Source organism: Chelonia mydas, chromosome 7 (genome assembly GCF_015237465.2).
Source record: "Chelonia mydas isolate rCheMyd1 chromosome 7, rCheMyd1.pri.v2, whole genome shotgun sequence".
Classification (NCBI taxonomy): domain Eukaryota; kingdom Metazoa; phylum Chordata; order Testudines; family Cheloniidae; genus Chelonia; species Chelonia mydas.
The window spans coordinates 23,909,969-23,923,984 of record NC_057853.1 but is presented as its reverse complement, the minus strand read 5'-3'; the positions used below and the strand labels follow the sequence as shown (position 1 = coordinate 23,923,984).

Genomic DNA, 14,016 nt, shown 5'->3' with positions numbered 1-14,016 from the left:
GTTTTATATATTTATATTTGTCTTCAATGGGACTATCTGGGATAATCTCGTGGCAGTGCAGTGGAAAACACAGATGGAGTCACAAGATCACTCCTGGATGGAAGGTGCTGGAGCGGGAGTGTATTCAAAGCCTAGACAGGGAGTGAGCCTCTGCTTTCCAGAGGCTCTTTCAGCCCACTGAAGAAGCCAGGTTGATGCTGAGCTCTGGAGGAAGCAAAGTCCAGGCCAGCCCTGCTGGGTTGGAGAATCTCCAAAACATGGAGCTTTGAAGGGCGTTTGGAGGGTCATTATAGGCGGAGCTTGCGGTGTCCTTTATGGCTCCTATGTCTGTAAACCTGCAAAGGAAACGAAGCATGTTTGCAGAGGTGGTACTGCTCAGGTCTGTTAGTGAGAGAGACATAGCATGCTTTAGCCCATCATGAGAGTAAATCCAACACTGGGTGGAACACTCATTCTTCTGTTATTAAAGAGCAGGTAAACGGTGCTGAACTGACAGCCCTGAAAAATGAAGTCTTCTAGGCCATGGAGCAGACACAGTGCAGGCAACAGAAGGGGAAGGTAAGTTTTCCCCATTCTGCCACCTGCAGATCTCCACCAGTGGGAGCCTCTTCAGGGCAAGAGGGGAGCATAGTTGGCCTGGTTCATTCCGAACTTGACTTCTTGTCAGGAACCTTCACTATGAAAAGTGGGAAAAGCTGAAAACTCAAAAATCAAAATCAAGAAGCAAAGTCCTAGTGAGCCAGGAAGCACGCTCAGGGGTGTGCTGCAGCGGAGGTGTGAGGAGCAACAACAGGAAGCTCAGCCTGGTTGTTCTTTCCTGCTTCAACAAAGCCGTAGACAGCACTGCTGTTCTGTTAACTCTTTCTCATATTCACTAAGCAAAAACACCAAGCCGAGAGGAATGAACAAAGCTGTTCCCAAGAGGAAACAATAAATTTGTAGATTTTCTAGTTTTTTTTCCCTATTATTATGTATTCATTTATTACACTGTGGAGGAGAGTTGTGACTTCCCAGCTCTGTTCAGGCTGCAACAATGGTGCCAGCTGGGTTGGGAGCATCTGCCCACTAGTAGCTGGACTGACCCCCACATTAACAGGGTACCAGCCTAACACCCTGTATAGGAATGTTGAGCTCTTCTGTTCAGTCATCCTAGGCTTGGACGCTAAAACATTTGGAGTAATTACTGCTGATCATTGCCGACAAGTGAGTGGAGTTAGCTACAGCCAGGATAGAAGGGGAGCAGGGCATGTCTCTTTGGATCAGAGGAGGAAGCTTAGATTTAGATTTTGTTAGTAGTTTTGATTTACCAATAAAGCCAAATCCCAGGAAGAGGGTGAGTTTGGACACTAAACGCAAGGTCTGTTGAAGCTGGGCTAGGGATTCAGAGAAAACAGCTAGTAGATGTAACTATTATAGAGGAAGTCGGAAGCCACCCCTCTGTTAGGTTGTCTAACACTTTACATTATAAAAGATTCTTGCAGCCTTTTTTAGAGAAGCTCCTGTCACAGTCCAGGGCAACTGCACCACTCTTAGGCTTCCGGCTTCCCTGACTGTCACCTCTTGAGTGGATGTTTGCGTCTCTCTCTCCCTTTGTGACTGGGGTATCTCCAGGCTGAATAGTTCCCTGCCTTCCCTGTGTATTTCCCAGCAAAAGACAGACTGCCTATGCAGATCTGCTTGCTTTCTCCTCAGACATTAATAACTGCCAACAGTTAAGCTGCCACACAGCTCTTTCCAGGAATGCTTATTTAGTCTTAAGATGTAGCCTGATCTATAGATTATGAATAAAAAATCCGTTATCACTTTGAGGGTTGACAGGTTCTTGTCCCAAGCTCAGGCCTAGTATTATTAAAATTATTATATAGTTGTGAACCCCGATGTGCACAGGTGCAACACACACATACTATAGGAACACTTTTATATTTACAGATAAATAATTTATTAATACATTTAGCAAAGTCACACACATACTCTAACTCAGTAAGGTAGATAGAGATAATACAGAAAGTACATCCGAACATTCATACTCACACCATCCCTTGCAGAACAAGTTGAAATGTTAGCCATCATCTTCCTCATCACTGTCAGCTTCCTCATCTTCACCAGTGGCCATCATCCTGGGCCCTCCCAAGGGCTACATCTCTTTCCTACTGCCCCCAGGCTGGGAAGCCACTTTTATAATATGTTACGCTGACGTTACCATGTCTAATGCATATTCAATAGTGGTTTCTCCTCTCTTTCTTAGTTGTATTTCCTCCCCTTACCAATGTTAAGGTGTCCTTCTATAGGTTAATGCATTTATGATTTCACCCCATTATCATTTACGTCAATTCGTTGCCATGGCACTCTTGCGGTCGGATGTTCCTTCCAAAAACTTTCAGAAGCTGGTGTTAGTTCATGCTCTGTGGTTGACTGATGTCATTATGGACAAAATTCCTTCCTACACTCTACTTCCAGTTTCCCAAAACTTATGATTTACCTAAGTTTATCTATGCCAAAGTTCGTAGGCCTCAAGTCTCATGCTAACTGCTGAAGCCAATGTCTTGCAGGATACAAGCCTGTAGGTTCCTTGCATTACTGCTGAATATAATAAAGCAGAATATAATGTAAAGCAGAGAATAGAATAGAGGGAAGCAAACCCACTGGACTACAAAGGTAAAAGCATTACAGAGAAACATCAAAAACAATATAAGAACCTATATGCATGCTAATAAGCTTACCAGAGATCACCCCAATTCCAACATGGGGTCTGGGAGGTGATTGGTCCTTCAAATCCCACAAAGGGGTCTCTTCTGCGATCACAAGTTCATAACAGCCTTAGCTCAGAACTAACACACTCAGGAAAAGTTTAGTCAATCCTTTGTACAGGTCAGGAGTCTCCGATCTGGAGTCTTCAGGAGCTAGATGAGTAGACAAGGTTTTTTTCCCCTCCAGGGTGTAGTTTCAAGAGGCTTCCCAACTACTTTACATGTATTGTCCCAAACAGTTCTCTGAAGTTTCTAACATTTCCCCAAGGTTTACATTAGTCAGTCTCCTGGAAAAATTACATTCAATCCTACAACAGCACACAAACACTTGCATTTTTAATACAATGGACCCCAATGATATTAAAGTTAATTCAATAATGTTTAACTTAATTCAGTAAGTTTTATCCAAGATATTGCAGGAAATTGCCTTCTGTCAACACCTCCATTGTTTGCCATGGGCCAGATAGGTGCTTTTTTTTCTCCTACCAAATTCTCTTTCAATCAAATCTGAACGGAAACTTCTGAAAATCACTATTTCCCTTCTGTTGCTTGTGTTGGCAGTAAAATGTTGGCAGCATGCATTCTAATCTAAGGGCTTGTGTACCTGGGGAAATTGAATGGCGGAATTATAGCAGCATAATTACACCACTGTAGTTACACCAGTATAACTGCCCATATAAATATTGTATTTTGGAATAAAAATGATTTTATTTCACTCTAATTATTTTGCTTTGGAAGTCAGTTTCCTCATGTGGACAAAATCCTAAGATTGAGCGCATGCACTGGCCCACGCAGCAGCGCACTTGTACTGGGACCCCTAGGAGCAGATAGCTTCCTTCAAGTAGAGAGAACCAGATCAGGCTCCCCTTGCCTACCAGCATGTGGCCCATCCTCCCCTCTCCCCGGGACACCACATGGGGAAGGAGCTCCCCTTACACTAGGGGGTGGGGAGAGGGAGAGCAAGCACCAGGCTGGGCTCCCCATGACCACCCTTTCCACCCGGTATAATAGTCTTCTTCTGCTGCCCAGCTAATGTAGCTAGTCCTGTTCAAGTTGTGATGAAGGTTCAAGGTTCACGCCCTACTAGTTGATGCAGGCTGGGGAGTTACTACAGTTGCAATAACAGAATTTGTTTTTATCTTTTTAGTTTAAGAAAAACGCCCTAGGAAATTCCATAAAACAAACAAAAACCCTATGTTAAAAGAATGTTATTTAATGAGGCAAGGATCCCGGGGCAGAAATAGTATGCGATCATGGAGCTGAAGACTACCCTTGTACAGAGGGGGGTTGAATTAAGATGCATGAGACACTTAATTCTGACATTTCCTAACTTTGGTGTGTGCTTGACTTTGCAATCTAAATAATGTTCTTTTAACACATTTTTATATGTAATTATTCTTCATATTATAGTAGCACCTTGGGCCAACACTGTGGTAGGCATTGTACAAACACTCAGTAAGAGACAATCCCTCCCTTAAAAAGCTTGCATCATAAATAGACAAAATTTGGAGAAAGGAAGTTGTATTCTCCCCATTTTACAGATGGGGAACTGAGGCACACAAAGACTTTCACATATGAGCAGGCTGGGTTGGTGGCATGGGCTGGCTGGTCCTTCAGGCAATTTGGGCTCAGCCTTCCCATGCCTTAGCAGCTATCCAATGGAAGCTGGTCCAGTAAAAGAGATCACCTCATCCACCTTGTCTCTTTAGAAGCCCTCAGCCTCAGTCTTGAGCTGGCAACATAAGGGCTAATTAGTGACCCTATTTTGGTATAAGGGGACTTAATTAGAAAGAGTGATCCCCAGTCTGGTGGTGAAGCAGGGAGTGTGCTACTTAAATAGAGCTGGGAACTCAGCAGATAAAGGAAAACTCTGGCTGGAGGAATAAGGAGCCATGCCCTCTGGGAAGAGCTTGAGGAAGTCAGGCTGAGTCATCCACTGGAGTAGAGTAGGCTCAAGTGGAAGGGAAGCCCTGAGATAGGGCCTAAAAGGAATAAGGAGATCCTCCAGCAGAGTCCCTCGTGAAGGGAAATAGTAGGGGAATCCAGCTGGGGAAGAAGCAAGATAAGAGAAACTCTGCAGGTCCAGGAGAAGGGGCCACGAAGCAAAGAACTTTAGTGGAGTCTGAGAGCAGTAGAAGATCTATTAGTTTGGGCATTTGATTTAGACGTTAAGCTGGATCTTTTGTTACTCTGGAAGGAGAGTGAACTGTTAACCTGATTTGGCTGGAAGGCTGAGCCACAGAAAACCCAGGAAGGGAGTCAGGGGAAGACACCAGCAGGGACTGGCTATCACAGCCAAGGAAGTGGCCACCAGGACAGGGAGGGGTACAAAAGGTGAAGTTCCCTGCAATGCTGCATCCAGGCATGAGGAGGCACCCTAAAACTGAGGACATTTCCTCTTACAGCTTGATATTAATTAGTGAGCAAGAGAACCAAGGCTCCATAGTTCAATACTCTGCTCAGTCAGCCAGTCTTTCTATAACTGCCTTCAAAAGCGGTGTAGACTTGAGGCCTCCAAGCTTTTCTGGATCATAGCTGACAAAATAAACTCTTAAATTGCACATTATGGATTTATTAGTGATTCCCTAGATCTGATCGCCACAATTAAAGTGAGCTTAGAGTGGAGTACATATTATCCATTAATTACAGCTCCTGGCAGAAATGATTCACCTGTGATTCCTCCATGCCCTACCTCATTAAAATGGCAGCTGTCTGCCCACCCACTTCTGCAGCTTTAGAGAAATCCCAGTAAACAAAGGCCTGATGTGCACCATCCAGGATTCATTCATTAGGTTGTCATTGCCCAGGCAGCTGTCTTTGCTTCTGATTTGAAGAGAAATTAGTCTTTCAGTCATTATTCTTTTTCCAGTGGTTTTGTTATAATTATTATTTCATGACTCTGCCAGGGTTGAGAATAGACTTGAGTGCATTTCTACCACACTCCATTCTAAACTGCCTCTTTACAGCATATTAGAGAGACAAGGTAGGTGAGGTAGTATCTTTTTAGTGACCCAGCTTCTATTGGTGAAAGACAAGCTTCTGAGCTACACAGAGCTCTTCTTGACAGCATGGCACTGTCAATCTGTCCTGGTGACTAAAATATGTGCTGTGCTCCTTTTGTGTAGTGAATCAAACACAGCCCAATTAACCCTCTCATATCTAAGAAGAATTTGTTTGGAAAACAACACAATGTGCATCAATCCAAGCCCAGAGAGCAAAGCACCATGAATGTTGTGCTAGCCACACCCTGTAGCTAGAATAAGGGTTTTTGGGAGACAGGGAGGATTACATGATTAGGAAAGCACCATAACGACATTGATTTGGTGAGCAGGTCCATGTATTTTATTAAGGCTGCCATCTTGTGTTGCAGAATCTCAGATTTCATTTTAAAAAAGGCTTTAAACCTAAGGTCTGGTCTACACTTAAAGGTTAGGTTGGCAAGGCCAGTGCTTAATTTGTAATGAAAGAGCAATTAGGTGCCAGAGCTCAAGCAATTATTTTATTTTCATAACTGATGCGGCAAGCCCAGAGGTGCCGGGACTATGAACTGCCAAGCAAGCCCAGAGGTGCCGGGGCTCAGCCCTGGCACAAATTAAGCACTGGACATAGCTACAGTGTTTCAGGGTAAATTCACAGCTCTGAGCACCATAACCTAATCCCTGCGGTCCATCAACCTAGCTACTGTTGCTTGGGGAGGTGGAGCTCCTACAATGATGGAAGAGGTTTTACAACAGCATAGCTATTTGCCCTGACTGTGGCAAAAATAACCTTCAGATAGTGAACTGAATCTATCCTCATCTGATAGGTCTTTACTGCTGTATATAAAGGGAGTGGGTCGTAATGCCTTGATTATATGTGCTATAAGACCCCCCATTAGCATGATGCTGCCTTTTGTTGACAGTCTCAGCAGAGAAGCCAAACACTGAATGTGCATGAACTTCCTGTTAGAGGATTTTCCCTTTGGATCATAGATGAGGCACAGTGGGGAAACAAGAAGCTTGCTCTGCTGCTCCACATGCTGTATCAGTTCTGTGGGTGAACTGAAGAGTCTTTCGTTTCCACAACTGTCAATCTGGCACTTTTCACCAGCTCTCAAAGAAAAGGTAGGTGTTTGCAGAAGCAAAATATGGTTTGTTTTGTGAGTGTGCCACTCCGAGAAGCAGACACTTTTGAGCTTGTCTGGATCAATAAAATGCCTCAGTGCTAATGCTGTGTACAAGGTGCATCTCCCTTGTTTGGGCAAGAAAATCATTTTCCTGGAGCTCTCGCCTTCGTTCAGAGCTAAATGTCTTGTATACAATGACAAGAAAGAGCCCAGGGTGAGTGTTCAAAATAAGAATTATGGGGTCACCTGGAGTGCCAAGCTACCAAAGGATCGATCCAGTGGGGTCACATGCAGGGCCAAGTAACTAAGGCACTGATACTGGATCCATGTCTCAAAATGTAACCAAGCCATTAGCTAATGACAGAGCTGAGAGGTGCAAGGGGACTTGGAGAAGGAGGCAGCTGTTTAGAAAAGGAACATGAGAGCAATAGAGCAATGAAGGGAAGTGTGGGGACTGAGAGGTGAGACACAATATTGCACCTGCCAAATGAGGCCTGGTGTCAACATCTTAGTACAGTCATGAACTGTATCAGGGAAACTGATCATAGGAAAACTAGATGGATTATGGCATCTGAGGGACCTCTATACCTGGACTCTGCTCACAAGCATCTACATAAGAAGGGCAGAGAGAAGTGCAATCAGGAACAACGTGTGAGGAAACCTAATACTGCCATTAATAATATGATAATATACTCACCCCCCTGGAAGTATAACAGTCATCACACATAGGCAATGGGCTCAAAGGGCTGCACTTCTGCATCAACCACCCAGTGACAAGTAAACACAAATCAATCATGCACTTTGGGGCAATTCCATGATTTCTAGCGCACCCATGCCCACGTGAACAGTAACTAAAATAGGTTTCAGAGTAACAGCCGTGTTAGTCTGTATTTGCAAAAAGAAAAGGAGTACTTGTGGCACCTTAGAGACTAACCAATTTATTTGAGCATAAGCTTTCGTGAGCTACAGCATCCGATGAAGTGAGCTGTAGCTCACGAAAGCTTATGCTCAAATAAATTGGTTAGTCTCTAAGGTGCCACAAGTACTCCTTTTCTTTTAGTAACTAAAATATGCACAATTTACTAAAAAAAATGTTAGCCACAATGAGAAACTGCCAATCTAACAAGCTATGGTCATACTCCACAGCCACCCATCCCAGGCAAAGTCCTGAGAGAACAGAATTTAGAATAGAATCTTAAAACATCCAACAAAAGTCACCAATCTTGGGAAAGCAAATTCCAGAGCCAAGGGCTTCTACTGAAGATAATCTGCAAGTTTCCAAACAGACAACTCTGGAGACTCTTAACAGAAGCCCTTGAGCTAATCTCACTATTGCTGCAACATTAAAAAAAAAAGGAGGGGGGATGTATTTGAGGTTAAAAGAACCCAAGGCCTATGAAGTGAGCTGTAGCTCACGAAAGCTTATGCTCAAATAAATTGGTTAGTCTCTAAGGTGCCACAAGTACTCCTTTTCTTTTTGCGAATACAGACTAACACGGCTGCTACTCTGAAACCAAGGCCTATAATTATTATTTATATCGTGCTGCATGTGTGTATGGTGCTTTTAAAACAGATACAGCTGAAAGATCCCTCGCCTGTAGACCTCATTTGTGAAGTGACACTGCATATTTCCAAACAGATAGCCACTAAGGAACATTTGATCTTTGTTGTATGCTTGAGATAGGAATTCACAGGTCAAATGTGGGAGGTGAGATGCGTGCCATTCCATAGCATGCTCTGGCTGGTCACAGCAGTGCCACAGCATCTGATATCTAGGGATGCTATAAAAGGTCTAAGCATTGCTTTTGGTACAGATTTCTTTACTGGGTGCTGTGTGAGACAAACTCACAGTGGTTTTTACCACTTTTAGCATCCTGACCTTTTATGTATTTAAAATTAGCATAAAATGCTAGTAATTTATACCTATGTGGACATGTCTGATCCCATGACTACATTAGGGCTAACAATTAAAAAAAAATCCCAATTAATCATGAGAGTAAAAAAATAGTTGTGATTCATCACAGTTTTAATCACACTATTAACCAATAAAATACTCATTTAAATTTATTAAAACTATTTTTGGATTTTTTCTGCATTTTCAAATATATTGATTTCAGTTACAACACAGAATACAAAACTGGTATTCTATTATTGGTTAATAGTGTGATTAAAACTAACTAGATTTTAAAAATAGTCACAATTAATCCATTTGTTTTGCATTAATTGCATGCATTAACTGCGATTAATTGACAGCCCTAAACTAAATAGATGGCAGAGCGAGTCTGTTGCTTAGTAAACTGAACTGCAATAATCTTATTATTTTTATTTGGTTTTTATATTCTTTCCAGGATGGCAGCTCTATTGTCATAGGTCCATTAATGGGGGTGCAGTTGGGCCCCCATCGTTGTGACTTCAAAAAGCATTAGGCCTAGGGCATGTTTTACAATAGGGTGATCACTCAGGTTGAGTCACAGTAAGGATCTGAGGAGGGAGAACAGGAATGAATGTTCCCTAAAGGTTTAGGAGGAATGAGATGGGATTTTACCAACATAACAGGAGCAAAAGTGGGACTAGAAAGTAAGATCATCTTTACGTGTTCTGTATGACCCTGTTCCAGCTTTTGCTTCAGCTGGCTGCAGACGGGCTCTCAGAGGGGCGGTGGAGACAGGAACACTTGCACCTGCTGGACCACTAAGGGGATTGTAGCACAAAGGCCCAGGGCCCTGTGAGCGTTGTGACAGCGCAGGCTGGAGTGCTGGGTACTGCACCTCACCGTTATGTACAACGGGGGAGCTAGAAGCGGAGCAAGCGAGTGGAAACCAAAGGGGGGCTGGCTGGCCACATCCATTGCCCACCGGGGCACGCTGCGGCGGCATCTCCCTGCTAGCCCGCTCAAAGCCCAGCTTCCCCCAGCTCTGCCCCCTCCCCTTGGCTCAGTCAGGTGGCACGCGCTGCCTGGCCGCCAGCTCCGGCGGCCCTAGCAACAATGCCTCTCGCGGGCACCCAATCAGCGGGCAGCTGCCTCCGCCGAGCCAATGGGAAGGCGGGGGGCGGGGGGGGGGCCAGGCCGCCGGGGGCTGCCCTCCTCGGCGCCGCCATTTTGGCTTCAGAGAAACAAAAGAGCCGAAGCGGCTGGCCGCGGGGATCTGATACTCAGGTAACCTGCTCCTCCCGTCTCCTTCGGGCCCCACCGATCCTTTCTACCCCCTTTCCGGCAGCTCCCCTCGGTTCCTGTGGTCCTGAGTCTCCCCCCCCACCCCGGTTCCTGGGCCCAGCCCCTCCCAGTCGCTACAGCGGTTCGGGCGGCCGCGCCCGACCCGCCCGGACCCGGAGGCGCTGACGAACCGCTCGGTAGCCTGCTTAAGCGGGGCCGGCCTGTGGAGGTTACGTTCCTCCCATGGGGACCCGGCTGCGAGCCGGGCCGGGCCAGCTGAGCTAACTGGATCCCTGTCCGTCCCCCTACTCTCCCCCTTCCGGTCGGGCTGGTCTGGGCTTTTGGGGTCCGGGTCCGCAGAGCCCTGCGTCACTGCTGGGGGCCGTCCAGGTCCTGCCTCCCCGTGAGACGCGGAAATCCCCAGCAGGCTTTGTAGTCCGCTGCCCTTCCTGCCTAGTTCCCCCCCCGCTCCGCTCCTGACTTCCCCTCGTGCGGCCGGCGTTGGTGCCGTGCCAGGCATACACAGAAGCATGGGGCTGCCCCGTCGTTGTGTTTGGCTGATGCACACACAGGGGTCCCACTTCCACGTCCCTCAAAGAGGTGCTCGTGTGCCTCTGTTTCTTTGCGTGCGGACTGGCTTCATGTTGCACCGGGTTCCACTCAGTTATTGCGTTTTTCTCTGTAGGGGCTCGGGAGGAATTTAGAACTGTGGGGTGGTGGGAGCACTTTTAGCACCCGAGCATCATGTTCCTTAAGGAACTCTTCTCTCCCTTTCCTTCTCCCCCAAACAAGTGTTCAGAAATTTGGTGCTAGTTTCTGCATGTCCTCAAATAGTGAGGTAGCCAGAACTTCTGAGGCAACAAAACCAGAGTTTTACAAAGGGTAGTTTTATAGTAAGAGTAAAAATGGATAGTTTTCCATTCAGTGTTCTTTACCAATTTTGAAACGGTGTTGCTTACCTGCTTAGATAGTGGGGGGAGAAGGGCTGGGGTTTTTTTTTGGTTCAGTATAGTGGATACAAATTAAATTTAGTATTTTCTCCAAAATCACTGAAAAATTACAGAAATGGAAATAAGGTAATTACATTTCTTATATAGGGAAACACTTCTTGATTCAATAAATATTTGTTAGTCATAGTTCCAAAGTACTACACTGCATGCAGTAGAAACCCTGTTCTGCAAATATTTTGTAAAATCAAGGGCTAATAAAATTGAGTGTGCATGTGATAATGTTCTCAGGCACAGGGACAAAAAGGCATTTTGGATTACGTGAGGTTTTGTAAAATGTGGTTTCTGTTGTATTAACATTGCTGCCAAAATAAACTCCTGTTGTAGTTGTCCCACACCATCCTGTTTTGGGCCTTGCATTCTCTAGAAAGAAATAACCTGTTAACTAACACATGTTAAAGTACACCTTTCTTTTCTAGTGTAGTCATACACCGAATCACCATATAGTGATGAGCTTTCTTCTTTTTCTTTGATACAGCAACCAAATATATTCCACAGTTATTTCAAAACCAATATTTTAATAAATGAATCTTGTGTTCTTATCCTTTAAATAGTCCAGAAAAGCTTTGAGGAGAACTTCTCTAAAGAGGCAGGAGGTTTTTTTTGGAGCCTTTTTCTTATGACAAACATTGAACATAAGAGGTAGTGTTTGGCTCTGGAAATTAAAACTAACATGGGCATAAGATATTTTTTAGTTTAGAAAGCTTCAGACACTGTTTGATTTTGAAACTTGATTGATCTTATTCAGCAATTATGTAGCTATAAACCCACTGGAGAGCTGCTGCTAGGAATATGTGGGAGTTGTGAGCTGAATTTGAAGTTTAAAAAGAGAAACTAAAAAGAGGATCTTTGAACTGAGTCCACTCTTATATACATATAAAATGTATGGGCATTTTTGTTTCATATCATTTAGTTCTCACCCCCTTTACAAAGTTATTTAAATTGAATATGTTGCCGCTTCAAAGTCAAACATATATATGTTACTTCTGTGTATCTTGCTTTGTTATATTTTGGAAGTATTAAAGCTTGGAAACCGGTTAGGAATACATATTATAGGTAACACAATTTCCTCCCACACCAGTGGAGAGGAGAATTTCAAATTTATAAGGCACCCATGTGCTAGAGGTTTTGAAAGCCCATTTTGTCTTATGGGTGTAATTCATAAAGTCAAAAAGTTTGTGGACTTAAAAATTGGATGTAGCAGTCCGTGAATTCCAGTGATGATTAAACCTGGTGAAAATCTAAACAAAAGGAGCTCTCAGCCATGCCTGTAGCTGTTCCATCACTTCACACTGACTCAACAGATATTCTGAGCTTCAGCGGGACTCTCAGAATGACAGTCCTAGAATCTTATTAGGTAGATGGAGACCCTTGAGCAGGGTTGAGGAGCACCACTCTAAAAAGAATTCCAGCAGCTGGGGTGAGACATGAGCTTCCCACTAGGGCCCCTATGCCTAGACCTTGCTGTTGTACCTCCTTATTTTTGTATCTTCCTCTGCCCAGTAAATGTAACTTAAAAAAAGAAGCAAAAGCGTTTGTCTGAGATTGCCGTGGTATATTGGCTGAAGGGGCATGGGCAGCAAATGTCAGAAATGTTGTTGTTCTGTGAATACACGGAAGGAAAATGTGTAGTCATTTTAGACAAAAAAACTAATTTAACTAGGACATAGGAGCCCCAAACGGATTTCATATCTAGAAGTGCAAGTTAAATAATAGTATTGGCTGTTTTTTACAGGTTTTTAAAATATTTTTTACACCATTATATTTAGGAACAAAAATATGTGTAGAGAACATTAGTGACTATGATAAGTAAGACAAGGCTTATACAGAAAGAAGTGAGTTGCAGAAATTTATTGGAAACGAATATTAAACACCCAAATAACTTTTAAGTTATGATGGTGATTTCATATAGGCAAGTAGACCATTCATTTATTTAAACAGGCCAATTTTCTGTAAGGCCACATCTATGTTAAGAGTTGTATTACAATAGCATCTAGAGGATCCAGCCAAGACTGCGGTCCAAATTGTGATAGCTCTTACATGTAACATAGGATGTTCACCCTGTCTTGAAGAGTTAAATACAAGTGGTGGGAGCGGAAGTGGAGGCACAGAAAGGTGAAGTGTTTGCCCAATGTCACAGACGGGTAGTGGCAGAGCTCGGAATGGTATCCTGAATCACCATCTTATGGTCTGTCTGTCTGCTAGAACACACTACCTCCATTTTGTTGCCACTGGTTCACCTGCACTTGTGGTAGCAGCAGTGGGAGTATTAATGGCCCCAGTGCTTTCCCACAAGCATTTTAACCACTGTTTCATCTAACCCTGGTAAGAACAGGTCTAGAATACACAGTGTCCAAAATCATGGCATCTTAATTTAGCTTATAACAGTGAAATGGACTTGGTAGCTATCATGGGAAATTTTAGGAAAAACATCTTGGTGTACACAAGGTCTGAAGATACAATTTTTGTTTCATTTAGTTGTAGTCCATTGTAATTTGTTGCAATCTTTAACATTAAGCCAAGATATAAATTAAATATTTTCAGGAGATTGTGAGAATTGATAGTGAAGTGCATCATCTGCATTTGATTTTTATTGCTTTCTCTCACGTATAACTTGTTCTGTAGCTAAGAATATGCTCACAAAATTCAACTATCTGATCAAAAGGTTAGAATATAGTAATATTTAAATGGTAATTCTTTCTTTGTTGCAATGCTGTTAAAAGTGCTGCCTTGGTAATTCTACTATTTTCTTTAATTCTGAGTTAGGAATACAGTTTAGGAGATTGACGTTATACTACCTGTTGTTCTGTTCATAATGTTAGGGTAGGAGCAAAACAGTCTTGTGCTTCAGAGCCAAGGTGATTTGAGACTAATGACTATTGTGTTCCTGTTGATTATTGTGGCTAGAGTTTATCAGTATTTTTCCATTACATTTGATGAGTTTGCGCTAAATCAATTTTAAACAAACTGGCCCTTTCCAGGTTAGGCTGTGTGATTTGTCGT

General features: G+C 43.5%; 1 protein-coding gene across 4 annotated transcripts in view; it reads left to right on the top strand.

The window, feature by feature from the left end:
• IP6K2 (inositol hexakisphosphate kinase 2) overlaps nt 1–14,016 on the top strand; it is a 63,077-nt gene that overhangs the window by 19,764 nt on the left and 29,297 nt on the right. The window contains exon 1 of one of the 4 annotated variants that reach the window (XM_043550982.1): nt 6,654–6,850. The exons of 2 other annotated variants lie outside the window; for them this stretch is intronic. The gene's annotated coding sequence lies outside the window, so the exon portion shown is untranslated. Of the gene's footprint in view, nt 1–6,653; nt 6,851–9,858; nt 10,010–14,016 lie in introns of those variants that run through there. One more of the 4 variants, XM_037904022.2, reaches the window with a different exon arrangement.